This window comes from Podarcis gaigeae (genome assembly GCF_964106915.1).
Source record: "Podarcis gaigeae genome assembly, chromosome: 9".
NCBI lineage: Eukaryota > Metazoa > Chordata > Lepidosauria > Squamata > Lacertidae > Podarcis > Podarcis gaigeae.
This window is the reverse complement of record NC_139685.1, coordinates 26,622,055-26,634,948: the sequence shown is the minus strand read 5'-3', so window position 1 is coordinate 26,634,948 and position 12,894 is coordinate 26,622,055. Positions and strand designations below refer to the sequence as shown.

Genomic DNA, 12,894 nt, shown 5'->3' with positions numbered 1-12,894 from the left:
TTGTCTCAATGCAATTTTTTCTAGCTCTCACAGAGATATAAATCACAACATTTTAAGGAAAGTGAGGCCCCCAAGTTGGAACCACTCAATGTGTTTGTATCTATGACGTCACTGATGGGTTCCTTTCTAGTAAGAGACTCAGAACTTTAGAAGAAGATAATCCGTGGATCTTGAAGAAGAGCTATTAGTCATGACTGCTTAAATGGGACCAGCATGTTTAGAGCTAACAGACTTTTCATGCCAGAGGCTGGGGAAGCACAACAGTGGGTGACTCTCAATAGTGGTCTCTGCTTGTGAGCGTCTAGGGTCATCTGGCTGGTGATTGTTGGAAACAGAGTGTCATACTAGATCATCCACAGTCTGATCCAGGGAAACAATTTATATATTTTAACCCCCTCCCCAAAGGTATGCCCATGACTGCCATTAAACTATTGGAATGTAGTGAAAGCCCTGTATGACAATGATATTTTTTAAAAAAGTATTGGTACTGAATCCCCTCCCCCAAACACTTTTAGCAGTTCTAAGTTAAACAACCCCTTTTTTCTTGTTTCATTAAGTGGGAACATCCCAAAAATAATATTTCAAGCTCACCGTCTCACCCTGCTGAGTCTGCAGCCCTTCTGTTAAACCATCTTGCCCCCATGTATAATGCTGATGTGGAAATGTATTACATTACTTTGTAATTCTTTAGGTGTTTGTATGGGAGAGGGAATTTGTTTTCTTTCATGGGGAAGACTGAAGGTTTAAAGCCTCTTTACCAAATTCAAGGAAGTCTGACTATTCAAAGATCTTCCTGAGATTAAAAAGTACCTAACATGCACGCTCTCTCTCTCTCTCTCTCTCTCTCTCTCTCTCGTCAGTATGGCTGCAAGAATGTGAGGCAAAGAAAAAAACCCTCAAACACACAGAATCTCTTGTTCATGGGTTGGCAAACTAAGGCCCGGGGGCCAGATCTGGTCCAATTGCCTTCTCAGTCCGGCCCCTTCCAGGACTCAGTGTGTTTTTACATGAGTAGAATGTATCCTTTTATTTAAAATGCATATCTGGGTTATTTGTGGGGCATAGGAATTAGTTCATCCCCCCAAAAAAACAATAATCTGGCCCCCCACAAAGTCTGAGGGACAGTGGACCGGCCCCCTGCTGAAAACGTTTGCTGCCCCCTGCTCTTGTTTAATACTTAACATGCCCTAGTCTACATCCAGAGAATGCTAGTAATGCTTTTAACTGCACTTAAATGAGTGGGAAATAAGTTGTGGTTAGTTCATCCTAATGATTTCATTTGGGACTTGAGAGCAACTAAATTTCTCTCGTTTCTGGGCTCTGAGTTTGTTTTTAAAAAGGTGTTTAGGAGTACATCAAGGAGGAGTTTGTGAAGAGAAAACAGACACAAATATTTTAAACCCACCTATTGAATGTAGCAATATTGACAGAGCCAGATTTTCAATTTATAAACTATGCTATTTTTTCAGTTTCATGTACAACTTTTTTCTTGAATGAGCCACCGTGGATTCAATGTTTTAGAAACTAAAGTCTCATCTCAGGTTTGTCTGATCATTGTTTGCGAAAAAGATGACGTCACAACCACAAGCTTCAAACAAACAACTTAATATATTTAAGTAAGAAATAAGAAATGATGCTGACCAGTATAAGTGAAGATAAGTGACAACTAAACATCAGGAAGAACTTTCTGACAGGAAGAGCTGTTTGTTAGTGGAATGGACTTCCTCAGAAGGCGGTGGGCTCTCATTTATTGGAGGTTTTTAAGCAGAGGTGGGAAGGTCATCTGTCATGAATGTTTTAGCTGGCATTTCTGCATTGCAAGGGGTTCGACTAGGTGGCCCCAGCTCTACAATTCTGATTCTAAGACTAACTGGAGCATCCTAAACCAGGAATCAATACTCTCACATGTTTTATTACACAACCAAGACATTGTTTGAGTACCAATGTACCGGTACATGCCACTGTCACTCCCAGGAGCATCTACAGTGTTTTGCCCACAAAATTGTGCTTCCTTGTGCTTATGTAACAGTCAAGTGCTGGACCTCCCAAGGCATCAGAGGTCACTTATGAACCATGTAAACATGCAGAAAAGGCCAACCATTTGGCTGGGTATTTTTTATATATTCTTGGCAGCAAGTACAGAAGCATAGCAGCTACATCGCAAAATAATAAAACCTGTGCATTATAATGGATGTGGGGAGAAGCTACTGTTCAAATCTCCACTCAGCCATGAACCTGAATAGATAACGATAAGCAACTGACTTCTGTTAGTTAATCTACTACAGTGGTACCTCATGTTAAGTACTTAATTTGTTCCGGAGGTCCGTACTTAACCTGAAACTGTTCTTAACCTGAAGCACCACTTTAGCTAATGGGGCCTCCAGCTGCTGCCGCGCTGCCGGAGCACGATTTCTGTTCTCATCCTGAAGCAAAGTTCTTAACCTGAAGCACTATTTCTGGGTTAGTGGTGTCTGTAACCTGAAGCGTATGTAACCTGAGGTACCACTGTAATATTGTAAGGCTACAGAGACAGAGATAAAAATAAACAACTAAAAGTCACAAAGTATGACAGAGACTGAGAACATGCACAGCTGAGGATGAGTTAATGTACTCTGTAGTTGGCAAGAAGGTTTTGTTGCTCACACTATCAAGCCAGCCTTAGTTGGAATCTTTTACAGGGTTCAGGGAATAACACATGACCTTCTCAGACTTATTGGTGCAAGGAGACTTCATGGGTAATGTGGTTGTCCTCACCTGAGTTTCTTCATTTGACCACCATAGGGTGGTCTGAATCCCTACCTAGCATCTCTGTTTTGGGCTCAAGTTGAACCAGTGCTGAAACCACATCAAGTCAAGGAATTTGGAGCATTGGCAGAGGAAACAAAAAGTTATTTGCAATATATTTCAGTGTTTATTGATATCCACTAAGATAGGGATAGCCAATATGGCATCTTCCAGATGTTGTGGACTGCATCTTGGGAAGAGGGGCTGGGAAAGACATCTTGGAAAGCTTCCATAAGTCAAATAGGCAGACCTACATGGACCTATTGTTCAACCTTCATATGCTTTCATGTGATGGAAGATGCCCTGAACCATCTTTGATTTGATTTGCCTTTGGGAAGAGGCACTGGCAAGCTGAAGGAGCTCCACACTGCATGAATGACCTAGCTTGCAGATTGGGAAAGTTTCAACTGCTGTGCATTGTATTATGGAATGGCTGTTGTAGCTCAGTGGTAGAGCTCATGTGTTGCACACAGGATGCCCCAGATTCAATCCCTGGCATCTCCAGGTACAAGTGGGAAAAACTCCAGTCCGAAACAAAGAAAGCTATTGCTGGTCAATATTGACCATAATGAACTAGGTGGCCAGACTCAGTATAAGGCAGCTTCCCATCTTCCTACACTTGGGGCATGGTGGTGGGAGAGAACAGAATCAAACCCTTGGTGAAAGAATGGGATTTTTATGTCTCATCTCCTTCATAGAGCACTTGCTCCCAATACCTTTCTGAGCACAATTCAAAGTTTTGGTGCTGAGCTGACAGCCCTAAATGGCCTCAGCCCAGTATACCTGAAGGAGCGTCTCCACCCCCATCGTTCAGCCCGGACGTTGAGGTCCAGCTCCAAGGGCCTTCTGGCAGTTCCCTCACTGTGAGAAGTGAGGTTACAGGGAACCAGGCACAGGGCCTTCTTGGTAGTGGCACCCACCCTGTGGAACGCCCTCCCATCAGATGTCAAGGAAATAAAGAACTATCTGACTTTCAGAAGACATCTGAAGGCAACCCTGTTTAGGGAAGTTTTTAATGTTTGATTGTTTTGTTGCATTATTATTATTATTATTATTATTATTATTATTACTCCGTTGGGAGCCACCCAGAGTGGCTGGGGAAATCCAACCAGATGGGTGGGGTATAAATAAATTGTTGTTGCTGTTGTTGTTGTTGTTGCTGCTGCTGTTGCTGTTTTTCCTTTGCCAAGAACCCACCACTTTGATCCTAAAAGACATTTACTAATGGGACAAGCCATACAGTTTTCTTAGCGGCTACTTGTGATCAACTTGCAATCTTGTAATTAGGATGGAGCCTATCTGGTCACAAAGTTGCTTAAAGTATGTTTTTGTATTTTAGAATCAAAACAGCAGATGGACTTTCCTTCACACTCTGCTGATCAGCCAAAATGGAACCACAGGCATTGGTAAACTTGTAAGAGAATTTGGAGTCGAGAGTGGCTGGCAGTAAGCAGTTTTGATTCTTCCCATTCATGTTTTATGGGGAGAAAAGGAAAAACAGCTGGCAGTAACTGATTTGCAGAATCTTAGTGCGATTTCACAACTGCCCTTCTGAAGCCAGCGTTACTCATTCCCAGATAGTAAAGCGGTACTATCCAGAGTCCAGCTTCTCTTGCCCTGGAGTATAATTCTCACCCTGGGTGGGAAGTTCTAGTAAAAACCACAGACTCTAAACAAAAAACAAAAAAAAGGCATTATAGTGTCACAGTGGAATATAGCTGCTTTAGTTGCTGAAAACGAGCTGAGTATTGGAAGATTATATTTCACTAGAAAAATAGCAGATCACATGGCTGTTTCTACAAGACTGCTTTCTCATGAGCAACTTCTACCAGCTGTGTGTGGATCTGGCACAGTTCAGCCATGTGCCCTATTCATAACTCAAGCCAAATACAGTCGTACCTTGTTTCTCGAACGCCTTGGTACTCGTACGTTTTGGGTCCCAAACACCACAAACCCAGAAGTAAGTGTTCCGGTTTGCGAATGTTTTTCGGAAACCAAACATCTGGTGCGGCTTCTGCTTGACCAATCAGAACCCGAGTCTTGGTTTTCGAATGGTTTCGGGACTCGAATGGACTCCCGGAATGGATTAAGTTCGAGAAACAAGGTACGACTGTATACCCTAACATTGCAAGCTGCTGAAATGGCAGTCTTGCACACATGTACTGAATGTACCTGTAGCACCTTCTCTCTTTTTCTCCTTTAGATTCCAGGTGCACATTTTCTGTGAAACCTCTGGCTTGACCCCAGTCTCAATGATCAACTATAACCCAAACAACAGACAAGCATAAGTAAGTACATGGGCCTGCTTTAGCTGCTTACATTTATACACAGGTTGTGTGTCTCTCCCTGCCCTTTTCTCTATTGTCTTTTCTGCTTCCAAAATTTAGATCTAAGCTCTGGGGGTGGGTGGGAGGCAGCAGAAGGGTCCGGGTATTTATTTATTTTTACTTATAACAATGCTGTAGAGTTCTGTGCATATTGTTGGCTCTGCAGTCACTGAATACAAGGTATAAATGAATGAATCATTCATTCAGAGCAGTGGCGTAGCGTGGGTTGTCAGCACCCGGGGCAAGGCAAGTAATTTGTGCCCCCTAACCCGTGGATTTGCGCCCCCTAACCGTGGATTTGCGCCCCCTAACCCTAACCCCCAGATATTGCGCCCGGTGTGGCCGACCCCCCCTGCACCCCCCACGCTACGCCACTGATTCAGAGATCACTAAGGCATATTACCATCTAATTATTCAATACTTTCAGCTGGGCAATTATGTTGGTTAGAAGTGAAGGAAAGAGACTATGGATTTATCCACACTTACTTTCCTCCACCCCACTCTTTGCGTAGGCAGGCAGAGACCACCCCCAACTCCAGACACCCGGGTGGAATGGGATTAAAATTGGCCACAACTTTATTAAAAGTTTCAGATGTAGGGAGACCTTGGCTCAGGCATTGGGTGTTTATCTTTCCCAGTCCCCAGTTGGGGATCTGGGAGACTTCAGGGTTATCCAGAATGTGTGGGGATTGGACTGGCTCTGGAAAATGTATGTTTAAGCAGAGAGGCGCCCCCCCCCCATTTCGCTGCGTCACAGGGGAGAGCAATGACAACCTTTCAGCGTATGGCCAATGCCTCCCCTCAAAACAACCTCTTTAATGGGAAACCCTGGGATTGCCGCTGCCACAGGGGGAGCATGGGTCACTGCTTCACTCCCCCCCCCCCTTTTAGGGAAGATAGGCTAAAGAATTCCGCCCAAGGCCTGAAACCACCAAAGGTGTGGCGTTTTGCTACGGGGAAGGCAAAACCTGCCAATGCAGGGAAATTCCTTCCTGGTCCTTCGACAGCAACCATCAATGACCGTAGCAGAGCCCGCATAGCTGTAATGAAAAAAGGTTAAACTGCAAAAGGAATGCATGGAATAAGGGAGGGCAGGGTGGGAGAAGCTCTGGAGCCAACTGAAGATTCCCATGTAAGTTACACCCTATACTGTGAGTGTGTGTGGGGGGGGGCAGACCTAGCCCTACCTGGCCAAGTCCCCTGGCAACGCCTCCTCCAGCTGGGACCGGCCAATTGTTGGAATCTTGGTGGGAACCTCCGGGTATCTGGCCCGGGGGGGGGGGAGGTGAAGCCAGGCTGCCTAGCCAGGAGTCACACAGGATTGGGCGGGGCTGCGTACACCCAGGCAAAGGGCGCCCCCCATTTAATGTGGGAAGCGGTCATTCCAGGCACAGATCAGCGCTTAAAATTCCATGTCTGAGGTCCCTTTTGTGTCCCTAGCTTCGTGTATACGCACATACACGAAACCCTCCTCTTTAGCATTCAATAGGAGCAAATGTTTTCTGCAAATTGGTTTGCACATGGGGAAGTAAAAGGTAAAGGTAAAGGTACCCCTGCCCGTACGGGCCAGTCTTGACAGACTCTAGGGTTGTGCGCCCATCTCACTCTATAGGCCGGGGGGCCAGCGCTGTCCGCAGACACTTCCGGGTCACGTGGCCAGCGTGACAAGCTGCATCTGGCAAGCCAGCGCAGCACACGGAACACCGTTTACCTTCCCGCTAGTAATCGGTCCCTATTTATCTACTTGCACCCGGGGTGCTTTTGAACTGCTAGGTTGGCAGGCGCTGGGACCGAGCAACAGGAGCACACCCCACCGCGGGGATTCGAACCGCCGACCTTTCGATCGGCAAGTCCTAGGTGCTGAGGCTTTAACCCACAGCGCCACCCGCGTCCCACAGACATGGGGAAACTAGAGCCTAAAAGGGGGGCACTCAGACATGGAGTTTTAAAGTATGGACCATGCCTGGAAAGAGTGGGGGGGGGGTACCTAACATTTTGTGCATGTGGTAGAGTTGTCCTAAACGGGGGGAAATCTGGGGTAAGATTGCTTATACAATCGGCTTAATGATTGGATATTCCATTTATTTTGGCCCATGTGATATCACTTGGGTATCCCAAATAGGCTGGTTAAACAGGGCCATCCTGAGCTCATTTGGAACTATTTCTTGTGGCAGGGAGTTCTGTGATACATTTTTCGTACTGGATATTTTCATACCAGGTTTTTACTTCAAATCAAATATTCTCTGTCATTAGCTGGCCTAGCAAAATGCACAGTTGTGAAACACAAACATTCCCTTCTCCACATCCTTACTGGGGGTGGGGGAAATGAAGTTGTCATTACAACTGGAAAACAAGTTAGGATCTGCAAGCGCCTTGACAAGCAGCTTCTAATTCAACATAATAATGTCACAAGAGGCATCAGGTAATTGCAGTGTTGATCAGAAGATTGGCAACCATATATGACTGACTCTGCTGAAAGCTGAAGAGAAACTGAAAAAGGCAAGCAATTAGGCAGAGTTTTGGGAGTTAGGCATATTGCCTTAATGCAGCTTTTAGAGTAACTGGGTGGGGAGAATTACACCCGTGACAAAAAAACAAACAAACCCAAAAAACTTTCAGTCTGACAGGACATGTATTATGGAAATGATGTCTACATTTTTTAAAGAGAGTCACTTAATTTTACGTTAACACCCAATGAGGAAGTTGAAAGGGGAAAAGGAAGACTCAGGACTTTACTTCTATGTTAACACCCAAACAGGGAGTTACGGTTCTGCGGCTAAACTGGATCTGCCCCATTCCAATCTGTGTGGGATATTGTAGAATTCAATGACCCAACCTTCGCTGGCTTAAGAAAGACAGAAACTGTGAACATTTTAAAAAATGTGCATCCATGGTGTATCCCGGATAGGTGCCATAGGCTGCATAAACCAATTCAATCTTAATACAGTGGTACCTCAGGTTATATATGTTCAGGTTACATACGCTTCAGGTTACAGACTCCGCTAACCCAGAAATAGTGCTTCAGGTTAAGAACTTTGCTTCAGGATGAGAACAAAAATTGTGCTCCAACAGCAGGGCGGCAGCAGGAGGCCCCATTAGCTAAAGTGGTGCTTCAGGTTAAGAACAGTTTCAGGTTAAAAATGGACCTCTGGAATGAATTAAGTCCTTAACCCGAGGTACCACTGTAAATAAATAGATTCAAGAGATGGAGTGAGGGGGAATTCCTAGCTGCTGCTCTAGCACAAGATCATAAACACGAGGTCACATGAATGTTATACATATGTGATTGTGGTGTAAAATGTTGGTAAACATTGCTTTCCTATAGCTGGAAGCACTTATATGATTGACTTCTGGAACCAGCTATATAGGGGTTCCAAGCAGGCGAATAACAACCCAGCTGGAATCATATGAAAGCACTTTTTCAAGCCACTACATTCACGCAGCTAGGGGTGTGGTGGTTCCAGTCCTGCTTGGAGGGTCATTCCCAGAGGGTGTTACTTGAGGAGTACTTTTCAGCCCCGTGGTGCAGCTGGTACAGAATTCAGCGGCCATGTTGCTCATGGTTTGAGCATATTGCACTGATCCTGGTCTGACTGCACTGGCTACCGATTAGGTTCCGGGCCCAATTCAAAGTGCTGGTTCTGATCTATAAAGCCTTAAACGGCCCAGGACCGCAATTCCTCAAGGACCGTCTCTTTCCACATGAACCTACTGGGACCCTGAGATCATCTTCTGAGGCCCTTCTTCTTGTGAGAGATCTCCTCTGTGAGAGATCTAAAGGGTAGCAACTCAGAAGTGGCTCCCCGTCTGTGGAATGCTCTCCTCAGGGAAGTTTGCCTGGCGCCTTTATTGTATACCTTTAGGCACCAGGCAAAAACGTTCCTTTTTAACCAGGCCTTTGGCTGATCTAATCAACATCCTAAAATGAGTGCTCACTGGAAAGACAGATCCTGAAGCTGAGGCTCCAATACTTTGGCCACCTCATGAGAAGAGAAGACTCCCTGGAAAAGACCCTGATGTTGGGAAAGATGGAGGGCACAAGGAGAAGGGGACAACAGAGGACGAGATGGTTGGACAGTGTTCTCGAAGCTACCAGCATGAGTTTGACCAAACTGCGGGAGGCAGTGGAAGACAGGAGTGCCTGGCATGCTCTGGTCCATGGGGTCACAAAGAGTCGGACACGACTAAATGACAAAAAATGTGGCTCTTTGTGTGTGTGTGATTGGATTATTATTTGATTTTATATACTGTGATTTTTTTTTTTGTGAACCGCCCTGAGACCTCCGGGTATAGGGAGGTATATAAATTCAATAAATAAAAATGAAATGAAATGCAAACTGCAAAGGCTGCATACAGAGCTGTGATGTTGCAATGCTAGTTCACACCCTCAGTCTTCCATACAATCCCCAGTGTGGGCTGTGAACTTCTGGAGGTGATATTGCCGGGCACATTAAGAGCTCACCCACTCTTCCGTTTGCCCCATACAGTGGTACCTCTGGTTACAAACTTAATTTGTTCCGGAAGTCCGTTCTTAACCTGAAACTGTTCTTAACCTGAGGTACTACTTTAGCTAATGGGGCCTCCAGCTGCCACTGAGCCGCCGCCGCCCAATTTCTGTTCTCATCCTCAGGTAAAGTTCTTAACCTGAGGTACTACTTCAGGGTTAGCAGAGTCTGTAACCTGAAGCGTTTGTAACCCGAAGCATTTGTAACCCAAGGTACCACTGTATTTCATTTCATTTTCCCTGTGATTCCTAGACATGGGTCTAAGAGTTTTTTCTTGTGTCCCTCTGCTTCCCCCTGGGAAAACCCAGTTTGCCGCCGCATCAGAACAACAGTAAAAACCAATTTGCTCCAGTTCGGCGATTAACAACGGGTTTCCCCAGGTAATACAGTAGAAATCGTTGGACAAATGTGCTTTTAACCATCTTCCCCTAACAATATAGTTTGCCTGCATGCAAAGTTAACACGCTCATTACAATATACAAAACTTGGAGCAGCATACAAGATGGGCACTGACTCCCAAGGGATGCTTTCAGTTTTGTTTTAAATCAGGATTTAAATATTGGATATTTTCTGGATGCAGAATCCTAGTTAGCCCTGGGTCTCTGAAATAATGAAGATCAAGGAAAGGTGGAAAGTATAGCCTTGTAAGGGCAGAAACAGTGCTCTCTTCGGGGGGGGGGGGACAGACTCCCATTGAAATGAATGGGAGTCCTACCACAAAAGCAAATTACCTGTGTAGGACTCCCAATCCACTAGCAAGGACCAAGGGTTAAAGCCCCCTCCACAAACTAATGCCTCAATTGAAATCAGGGTGCCCATGCTAGCAATGTATGTAAAAAACAATGCAAAAACCAACCCTGCACTGAAGGGCACAGATAGATATTGTCTAGTTTGGCCCCAACTCAAAGCAAGATGACTGCATAAAGCGTACCTTGTGAAGCTGGTGACATGGACTTGGGTCTTCTACATCTAACAGAGCTGCGTGGGGCTGGAAGAGCCACTGGCCGCGGGGAGAAGGGCTGTGGCTTCTCGGAGTACAATTCTCCTGCAAAGAAGAGGGAAGAAACAAGGAACCAGGAGGATGTGAACTCAGAGGTAGGAAATGGAACTTTGCAAGAGCAACAACTCTAAACAAGGCAAAGGGGGAGACCCGACAGCGGCAAGCCAGAGGAAATGTTACGTTCCGTGTGCACTCATCCTGTTGTTTTCTCTGGTCAGCAGGATTTTGCACGTTTCTGTAGTGGCTCCAAAACCAGTATGAACAGAGATTAGCTAAAGAACGAGCATGTGCATTACAGCTGACGATGATGCCATCATATGATGTTCAAGTCTCTATGAGAAATAGAGACTGCCCATGCCAGCCCAGGAACAGTGCATGCAGCCGGAAGTCCTCCAATTCAAACTGGAGCTTGGGCAGAAGCAAGCTGTGGGGCTGTGAGCAAACCATTATTTCAGTCATCGTTAAAGGTAAAGGTAAAGGGACCCCTGACCATTAGGTCCAGTTGTGGCGCTCATCTCGCTTTATTGGCCGAGGGAGCCGGCGTACAGCTTCCGGGTCATGTGGCCAGCATGGCTAAGCCGCTTCTGGCGAACCAGAGTAGCACATGGAAACGCCATTTACCTTCCCGCCGGAGCAGTACCTATTTCTCTACTTGCATTTTGACATGCTTTCAAACTGCTAGGTTGGCAGGAGCAGGGACCGAGCAACGGGAGCTCACCCCGTCATGGGGATTCGAACCGCCGACCTTCTGATCGGCAAGTCCTAGGCTCTGTGGTTTGACCCACAGCACCACAGCAGTCATTGTTAGGGAGGATTTAAAGGTGAACCTACCCAACCTGCACTTTCCAGAACCATATGTGAACCAAAACAATGCCATGGCAATTCTCTGAATTTTGCAATGCGGTTCTTCAACCAAGAGTCTGTAAGTTTTTCCCTTATTCTGCAGGAAGGCATTCTACTTAACTGGAAAGGGGAAAGGGGGCTAGTGATTTACAGGGCAATCCTATGTGTTCATACTCTGAAGTCTCATTGAGTTAATAAGAACATAAGAAGAGACTGCTGGATCAGGCCAAGGGACCATCTAATCCAGCATCCTGTTTTCATATAGTGACCAACCAGATGCCTAGGGGAACCCCAAAAGCACCCTCTTTGCTTGTGACTCTCAGCAACTGTTATTCAGAGGCATATTGCTTCCAACAGAAGAGGCAGGACAGTCATTGTGGCTAGTGGCTGCTGATAGCCTTTGCCTCCATTAATCTTCTCTTAAGCAAGTTGTGTGAAGAAGTAAAATACTAACTGATGCAAAAGAAAGAGGTGGATTTGCCCTGCCAGACCTTAAACTTTACTATGAATCAGCCACATTTTGCGGGCTGAAAGAATGGCTGCTTCTTGAGAACACAGACATTTTGGATCTAGAAGGTTTCAATAATGTATTTGGGTGGCATGCATATTTGTGGTATGATAAGGTCAAAGCACATAAAGCGTTTAAAAACCATATTGTCAGAAAAGCACTGTTTAATGTCTGGATAAGATATAAGGACTTGCTTGAAAATAAACCCCCAAGGTGGTTGTCACCAATGGAAGTTATGTGGTTTTAGCAGTAATGTTATAGAATTAAGTGAAATTGGACTAAGAATAGGTGAGAATGTAAAGATACAATATATTAAGATAAATTAATAAGATAAAAGCAAAAATGGAAAGGATTTGCTGAAATAACTAACTGAATTAGAATACAAAAAAGGGAGGTGTGAGGAGGTCATGGAAACAAGTAAATGAAAGATAAGATATGGAAAGATTGATTTGTTTTTAATTGTTTTTATTTTACTTTGTATTTTGTATTTTGTATTTTCTGTTTTCTGTTTTCTTTTTACTTTTATTTTTGTAATTCTTTGAAACTTTAATAAATATTATTTTTTAAAAAAACACAAGTTGTGTGAAGAAGTAAACTTCCTTCTGTCTGTCTTGAATCTTATTATTTATTTCATTCATGTATTAAATTTGTCTACTGCCCTTCATGCGTAGATCCCAGGGTTGTTAACAACAACAACAACAACAACAACAATAATTCATACCCTGCCCATCTGGCTAGGTTTCCCCAGCCACTCTAGGCTGCTCCCAACAAACTATTGAAAAATATGATAAAACACCAAACATTAAAAACTTCCCTAAACAGGGGTGCCTTCAGATGTCTTCAGATAGTTGTTTATTTCCTTGACATCTGATGGGAGGGCGTTCCACAGGACGGGCACCACCACTGAGAAGACCCTCTGCCTGATTC

General features: G+C 44.7%; 1 protein-coding gene across 2 annotated transcripts in view; it reads right to left on the bottom strand.

Annotated features, from left to right (window-relative positions):
* Positions 1-10,667, bottom strand: part of LNX1 (ligand of numb-protein X 1) — a 116,837-nt gene extending 106,170 nt beyond the window's left edge. Inside the window, exon 1 of one of the 2 annotated variants that reach the window (XM_083755644.1) lies at positions 10,548-10,667. The gene's annotated coding sequence lies outside the window, so the exon portion shown is untranslated. The remainder of the gene's footprint in view (positions 1-10,547) is intronic. The other variant, XM_083755647.1, reaches the window with a different exon arrangement.
* Positions 10,668-12,894: the final 2,227 nt, after the last annotated feature.